The sequence below is a fragment of the Magnolia sinica genome, chromosome 3, assembly GCF_029962835.1.
Source record: "Magnolia sinica isolate HGM2019 chromosome 3, MsV1, whole genome shotgun sequence".
NCBI classification, from domain to species: domain Eukaryota; kingdom Viridiplantae; phylum Streptophyta; class Magnoliopsida; order Magnoliales; family Magnoliaceae; genus Magnolia; species Magnolia sinica.
Genome location: NC_080575.1, coordinates 112,440,946 through 112,447,966, shown reverse-complemented (window position 1 = coordinate 112,447,966; position 7,021 = coordinate 112,440,946). Strand labels below are relative to the sequence as shown.

At 38.7% G+C, this 7,021-nt stretch overlaps 1 pseudogene; it reads left to right on the top strand.

Annotated features, from left to right (window-relative positions):
- The first annotated feature begins 4,362 nt into the window (after positions 1-4,362).
- Positions 4,363-5,060, top strand: LOC131238707 (dirigent protein 2-like; annotated as a pseudogene).
- Positions 5,061-7,021: the final 1,961 nt, after the last annotated feature.

Below are 7,021 nucleotides of genomic sequence, written 5' to 3'. Positions count from 1 at the left end.
ATTCTGCTAGCCATATTCTTGCATTTTCATCGTCTGTAATTAACTGATGCACTACTACTCTGAGTGATGCGACTTGTGTTTCAATCGGGATGATGGCTCCCATGCCATAAATCAACGAATACGGCGTAACTTTCATTGCCATTCGATGTGTAGTCCTATAAGCCCACGGAGCCTCTTGCAACTTTTTGTCCCAGTCACGATTATTTCTAGTCACTGTCTTCTTCAGTATTTTCACAATCGTCTTGTTGAATGTCTCTGCTAATCCATTAGCCAGTGGATAGTAAGATATCGAAAACGAGTGGTGAATACTGAATTTCTGACATAGTTTTTTCATACACCTATTCTTGAAAGGAGTACCATTGTCAGTGACAATTCACTTCGGGATGCCATGGCGGTATATTATCGCGTGTCAGATGAAATTGACGATGTTTCTTTCTTTGACATTTCGCAATGGAATTGTTTTCGTTCATTTGGAAAAATAATCTATTGCTGCCAATATATATTGCTTTCCTTTGGATGAGGGTGGATTTATGGGACCAATAACATCGAGTCACCAGCAGAGTCGTCATTTTGTTTCAACAAGAAATAAATGCATTCGATTTGGAGGAATTTATTTTACCCAACAATCAACAAAGGAAGAATGGAGAGAACAATCATAATATTTATTTAATCTGAATCCGTTTACATCATTTATCACCTTTGATTCCAAAGAAAAGCATTTACATAATTCAACACAAATATCAAATGTTCGATGTTAATTTCTGCAACAATTCAGATCACATTGTGATCTTTATTTAAGAATATTGAATATTGTGGTGCTGGAATGATTTCCATTTTGATCGATTCCAAGCTTCTGAGAAGATGTTTTGATCTTTTAACCCAGATCAAGATCTCTTTCAATTCCTTCACAACTGAATAATCATTACTCAAGCTGACTATCCATATATTGGACCCATTGTGCACACATAAAAGACCCATCGCGCACATGATTGTTAAGCAGGACAATGATTGTGTGGACCAGGGGTTGTGAGCTACAGACGGGTTGTGCAGGCCACAAGTTGTGCGGGCCTCTAGTTGTGCGTTGCACAACAGGTATTGCCCGGACCTGGATTCTTCTAAAGTCTTCGTCGCTCTCTGCTGCTCTGGTATTATTCTAATGAATCATCTATGGGGGTTAGTGGGGTATATATAGCCTTTCGCACGTGCCATCACCTCACTTTTGTACGCTGACCCCTTTGTGTGCTCATACCAGTTGTGCAATTACACCAGTTGTGCGCTGCACAACCATACTCTTATCAACTCCCATTGTGCGCCACACAACACTTTTCTCCCTTTACCTCCTATTGTGCACCGCATAACTCATGCTGGGGAAATATCTATCTTCTTTTCGGGAATCGTCTTTCTTCTTCTAATCAATTTTATGACTCAACAGGCATGCGCACTGCATGTATAGTGCAGAGGGGCAGCCATGTAGTGGGTAATCCTTGACGTATACCATGGATGTGTCGTACCCAACTCCCTTTGAATCAGACAATTTAAGCATGGGTTGTTACAACTGCAAATAAACTTTTGAATTTATTCAATCATGTCACATTGGCACGCGCGCTACATGTATTGTGCAGAGGGGCAAATATGTGGTTTGCATTCCTTCATGTATACCATGGATGTGTTGTACCCAACTCCCTTCCAATCGGACAATTTAGGCATGTTTTGTTACAACTGCAAATAAGCTTTTATATTTGCCCAATCATGTCACATTAGCACAGGCGTTGCATGTATAGTACAGAGGAGCAACCATGTGGTTAGCAATCCTTCACGTATACCATGGATGTGTCGTACCCAACTCCCTTTGAATCGGACAATTTAGGCATGGGTTGTTACAACAACAAATAAGCTTTTCTATTTGTTCGATCATGTCACATTGACACACGGGCTACATGTATAGTGCAGAGGGGCAGCTATGTGGTTGGAAATCCTTCACGTATACCATGGATGTGTCGTACCCAACTCCCTTTGAATCGGACAATTTATACATGTTTTGCTACAATTGCAAATAAGCTTTTGTATTTGTTCCATTATGTCACATTGGCACGCACGCTGCATGTATAGTGTAGAGGGGTAGCCATGTGGTTGGTAATCCTTCACGTATACCATGGATTGTCGTACCAACTCCCTTTAAATTGGAAAATTTAAGCATATTTTGTCACAACTGCAAATAAGTTTCTATATTTGTTTAATCATGTCACATTGGCACGCGCACTGCATGTATAGTGCGGAGGGGCAGCCATGTGGTTAGCAAACCTTCACATATACCATGGATGTGTTGTACCCAACGCCCTTTGAATTAAATAATTTAGGCATTTATCACAGCTGCAAATAAGCTTTTTTTTGGTTTGTTCAATCATGTCATATTGGCATGCACACTGCATGTATAATGAAACAAACACGTCATCCCCAGCCAGGACCATCCCTCTCTACCTATTGGGTACTACTAGTACTACGACCAGTCTCTCGTACATTAGCACACACACTGCATGTATAATGAAACATACACGTCATCCCCTTCCGGGACCATCCTCCCTACCTATTGGGTACTACTAGTACTACGACGAGTCTCTCACCAGGAATAGATGGAGACTCTGAAGGGCCACCGTGTGATGTATTATTTTTAATCCATACCTTCCATCCATTTTTTTCATATCATTTTAAGGTAGAAGCCCAAAAATGAGAAGATCCTAGGCTTAAATGAACCACACCACAGGAAGTAGTGGGGTGACCGTTGATACCTTCCTTGGGCAATCCGTGCATAAAGGGGAATACTAACATCGGAATATTGATCCAAAACTACTATGGCCCTAAGAATTTTTCAAGTAAGACACATCATAGGAAAAGGTTCCGATGTGACGACTACCACTTCTTTTAAGTAGGGCCCACTGTAAACCAATCCATTCGTTTGATGTGCCTACTTCGGATGAAAGAATTACCCAAAATAAGATCAAGTAAACAATCCTAACCTTTGATCAGTGAATACTTATTTTCGAAAAGGGTAATTTCATCATTTACAAAATAATAATAATAATAATAATAACAACCCATCTAATAAATTTTCATCCAGTTCGATAAACACATGTTAACATGGAAGATAGACAGACCGAGTGAGCAACATAGGGTGCAAGTACAGCAATCAAATAACTGATTGCTTCTTTGTTGCCAAAGACTGGACGTCTACATGTGATACAGCACTAAGAGAGATATTTGGTATGTGAGATTGATTTTTTTAAAATAGTATTTACTAATTAAAAGATTAACTAAAAATTTCACTTAACTAGTTAATTATTTAACTTAACCGGTCATTAGAGTATCCAAACAACCCACAATTTGAATATCATGGTCGAACAATGTTTATGACTATTGGATTGTTTTCATTCTTAACTATCCAGTAAATGTCTACAAATCTAATGGTCAGATAATTAGATAATATGTTTTTTTTTTGTTCATGATACATCTAAACTAGAATCTTGAATTTGAAAATCTTAATTTGAATAACCTATATGCCACATATGCAATTTCTAAGTAATATCAAAGTACCGGCATATCATCCATCACACTCTGCCAGAGTATCAAAGTTTTCATCTCAATTCCTGCTACTATTCAAATAATATAGCTCATGCATGGAGTGGTAAAGGGCTGGGGCCTCATGGCCCTAACTAGGCTATATAGGCATCCGCCCTACCCTCATAAGAAAATGGATTGTCAGATCAAAGGTTTGAAATAGTTCAAATATAAGAAATTTTTTAACAGCCTTACATTAGCCTATTACATCAATGGTTCTAATCATGGAAATTTTTTAACAGCCTTACATTAGCCCATTACCCTCATAAGAAAATAAGTGATTTTAAACTACACATGCGCATGGAATGTGACCCCTCACCTCAAAATCATCCATTCTTTTGTATAGTAGTGATCCACTTAATGATAAAACCGGACCAACAGGCTAGGCCAGACCGAGCCATTCATCATTGACAATGGCCCAACCCTTATGCAAAATTTGGGGCTCAAGCCCTGGCTCTACAAGGCTGGACCAACCAGGCCCATTGCCTACCCTACTCATGGATGTCAGATAAACAGAAGTCAGAGATGCAACAAATCTAAGTTTCTTGCATTACATCTCAGTAAAAATAAAAAATAAAAATAATAAACAATCTTAGTCACCCTTTGCTTATAAATATCTCTTCTCATGCATGTCCAGAACATGAACTAGCTTACCAAAATAACAGATAAGAAGAGTCCAGTCACACATATTCCATGTCAAATGGTCCTCATAACATTGGTGCAATTGACTATTGTGGCATTACTCACACCCATGGTGGCAAGCTGTGAAGTCCAACGCATCAAGAAGACCAATATAGTGTTCTACATGCAAGATTGGGGGACAGGTCCGAATCCGACCGCCTTTTCGGTAGCTGGTCAGAACCGCACATCTTCGACAATAACCAACTTTGGAACTATCATAGCAACCGACAATGCTGTAACCGAAGGCCTGGATCGTAAATCAAAGGAGGTGGGACGGGCACGCGGTATATATGTGACCTCGGCATTGGACGCTTCCGAAGTCCACTTATTGTTCTCGGTCCTCTTTACGAATGAGAAGTACAATGAGAGCACACTGGAGATACAAGGGTCCGACCGAGCCAACCTCAAGTAGAGGGAGGTTTCGGTGGTGTCCGGCACCGGCTAGTTTCGGTATGCCAAGGGCTATGCTGTCTTAGAGACTGCCTACATTGACCTTCCCAAGCTCAATGCAGTGATCAAGTTCAATGTAATCGTTCGACACCCTTGAATCTACAGTAGTGATTTTTGGTGCCTCAGTATTTACTATGTAGAATGGTAAGTCTGAATCTATGAAATAAAATCTTTTGTTTGGGAATAACTAACGAATTATATTTTGATTATATATCTGGACAGAGATTCCACTTGGCCAATCTGAACCGCCTGATCATTGGTATAGGAGATGGACAATTAAAATAAGAAATGATCAACAGTCCAAATTGAGCAGGCAATTAACTCCTATTTATTGGTTTGATAAATTGTTAAATGTGATGTTTTGGGGTGCAGGTCAACTTTAGTGAGGCCCAGTAGATGGGCTATCAAGATCTTACATGGTGTAAGATATGATGAGTTGTGGTTTAGTATGACTAACTTGTAAGCATCGATGAAGAAACTACCTAATGGAAATGGGTTGAATGAGAGAAAGGGGTGTGGATTTGCTCATATCGGTGAAAGATAGCAGACCATCCAAAAGACATGGCACTTGCATTACAGATTAAGGAATAATATAACTGTTGTTCGTTGTCCACTCCTCCAGTTTAAAAATGAAGAATTGTGGATCCATGATCATTATGTGGATTATGTTCCAATGGCCATTTCTTACCAAAGTAGGCCATTTTCATTGATCCAATGATTGATATTATGATACACAGAAAAAAAATCTGATGGAAAGATCCCAACCATGAAATATTTGGACTTTTCTCTTGACTGGTGCTCAAATGGGTATGTGTGTGTGTGTGTGATAGATATAAAATTAGAAATTACTTATATTTCTAATGTGACAAGATCCAGATACCTAACAAGCCAAGACCATACATCTTTCGTAAACCTAGAAAATAATATAAGCTCAGTTAATACAAGCTTGTGAAGGCTTATTTACACCTAGAGATGAATCGAGCAACGCACACATAATCACACGACCAAGCCTAAACAAGAACAATTTGAATTTTGTGTAAAACTCTCGTGGAAAAAAAAAACAATGGCAATAAGTGACAAATAATGCACTATAAAAAAAATTATAAGAGATAGTAGTCTACCGATTTGAACAAACATCAAATCTCTTTTCACAAGCCCTATATATACCCTTAAACCTATAAGATTGATTTAAAAAGCTTTAATACACATGTCTCTCTCCCAAATCCCAATTACACGTGATATATACAATGTTAAAATCGGAATAGGAATCAACTTACGCACTTATGCAATTCTGTGCACATTTTTTTATGGGACCTTCGATGGCATCAACCACCCATCAAGGATCTGTCAATGGCATCGAACTCCTTCAATGCCATATAACAACAACGCCAAAACATTACAGCAACCAACATTAAATTTTTTAGATTTTCTTGATATAATTGAGCATTTATCGATGGCATCAACATTGCTCGATGCCATCGAGTGGTCTATTAATGGCATTAGCAGACCCCTATTACTGAAAGATTTAAGACATCAATAACAATCTCCACCATGTCTTAAATTTTCATTCATCATAGCCCTTTATCAATTCTCACCTCTAATTCCACCTTCCATAATAACTCCTTCATCTCTTCGTCGTCTTCCATTTATGCCTTCGCCAAGCCTAGAGAAGCTACACATAACTTAAACTTTTCTGTGGGAAATTTTTTTGTAAGAATGTCAACCGGATTCACACTTGTATTAATCTTCTCCAGAGTCACGCCTCCTTCCTCAAGCACTTGTCGGATAAAATGATAACACACATCAATATGTTTTGTACATGAGTAATAAACAAAGTTTTTAGCCAAATTAATCACCCTTTTACTTTTAAAATTAACTGGCACAATCTCCCGTTGAAGCCCCAACTGATTTATCATCCCCATCAACCAAACATCTTCTTTTAATGCATCTGTCACTGTCATATACTCAGCTTCGGTTGTGGAAAGAGCCACCACAAACTGAAGCTTTGGTATCCAACTGATCACCTGACCCGCTAATACAAATAGTAACCAGATGTTGACCCTCTATTATCCATACTGCCTGCATAATCGAAATCCATAGTCTACAACTTGGCCCATTATTTTTCAAATGTTAAGACGTAGTCCTGCCTATATTAAATATATTGAAGTAGTTATTTCACTGCCTCTTAACGTCGCTTGCCCGGGTTCGACATGTATCTGCTAACAACACCCACCGCATGTGAAATGTCTAGTCTTATATATATCATGGCATATATAAA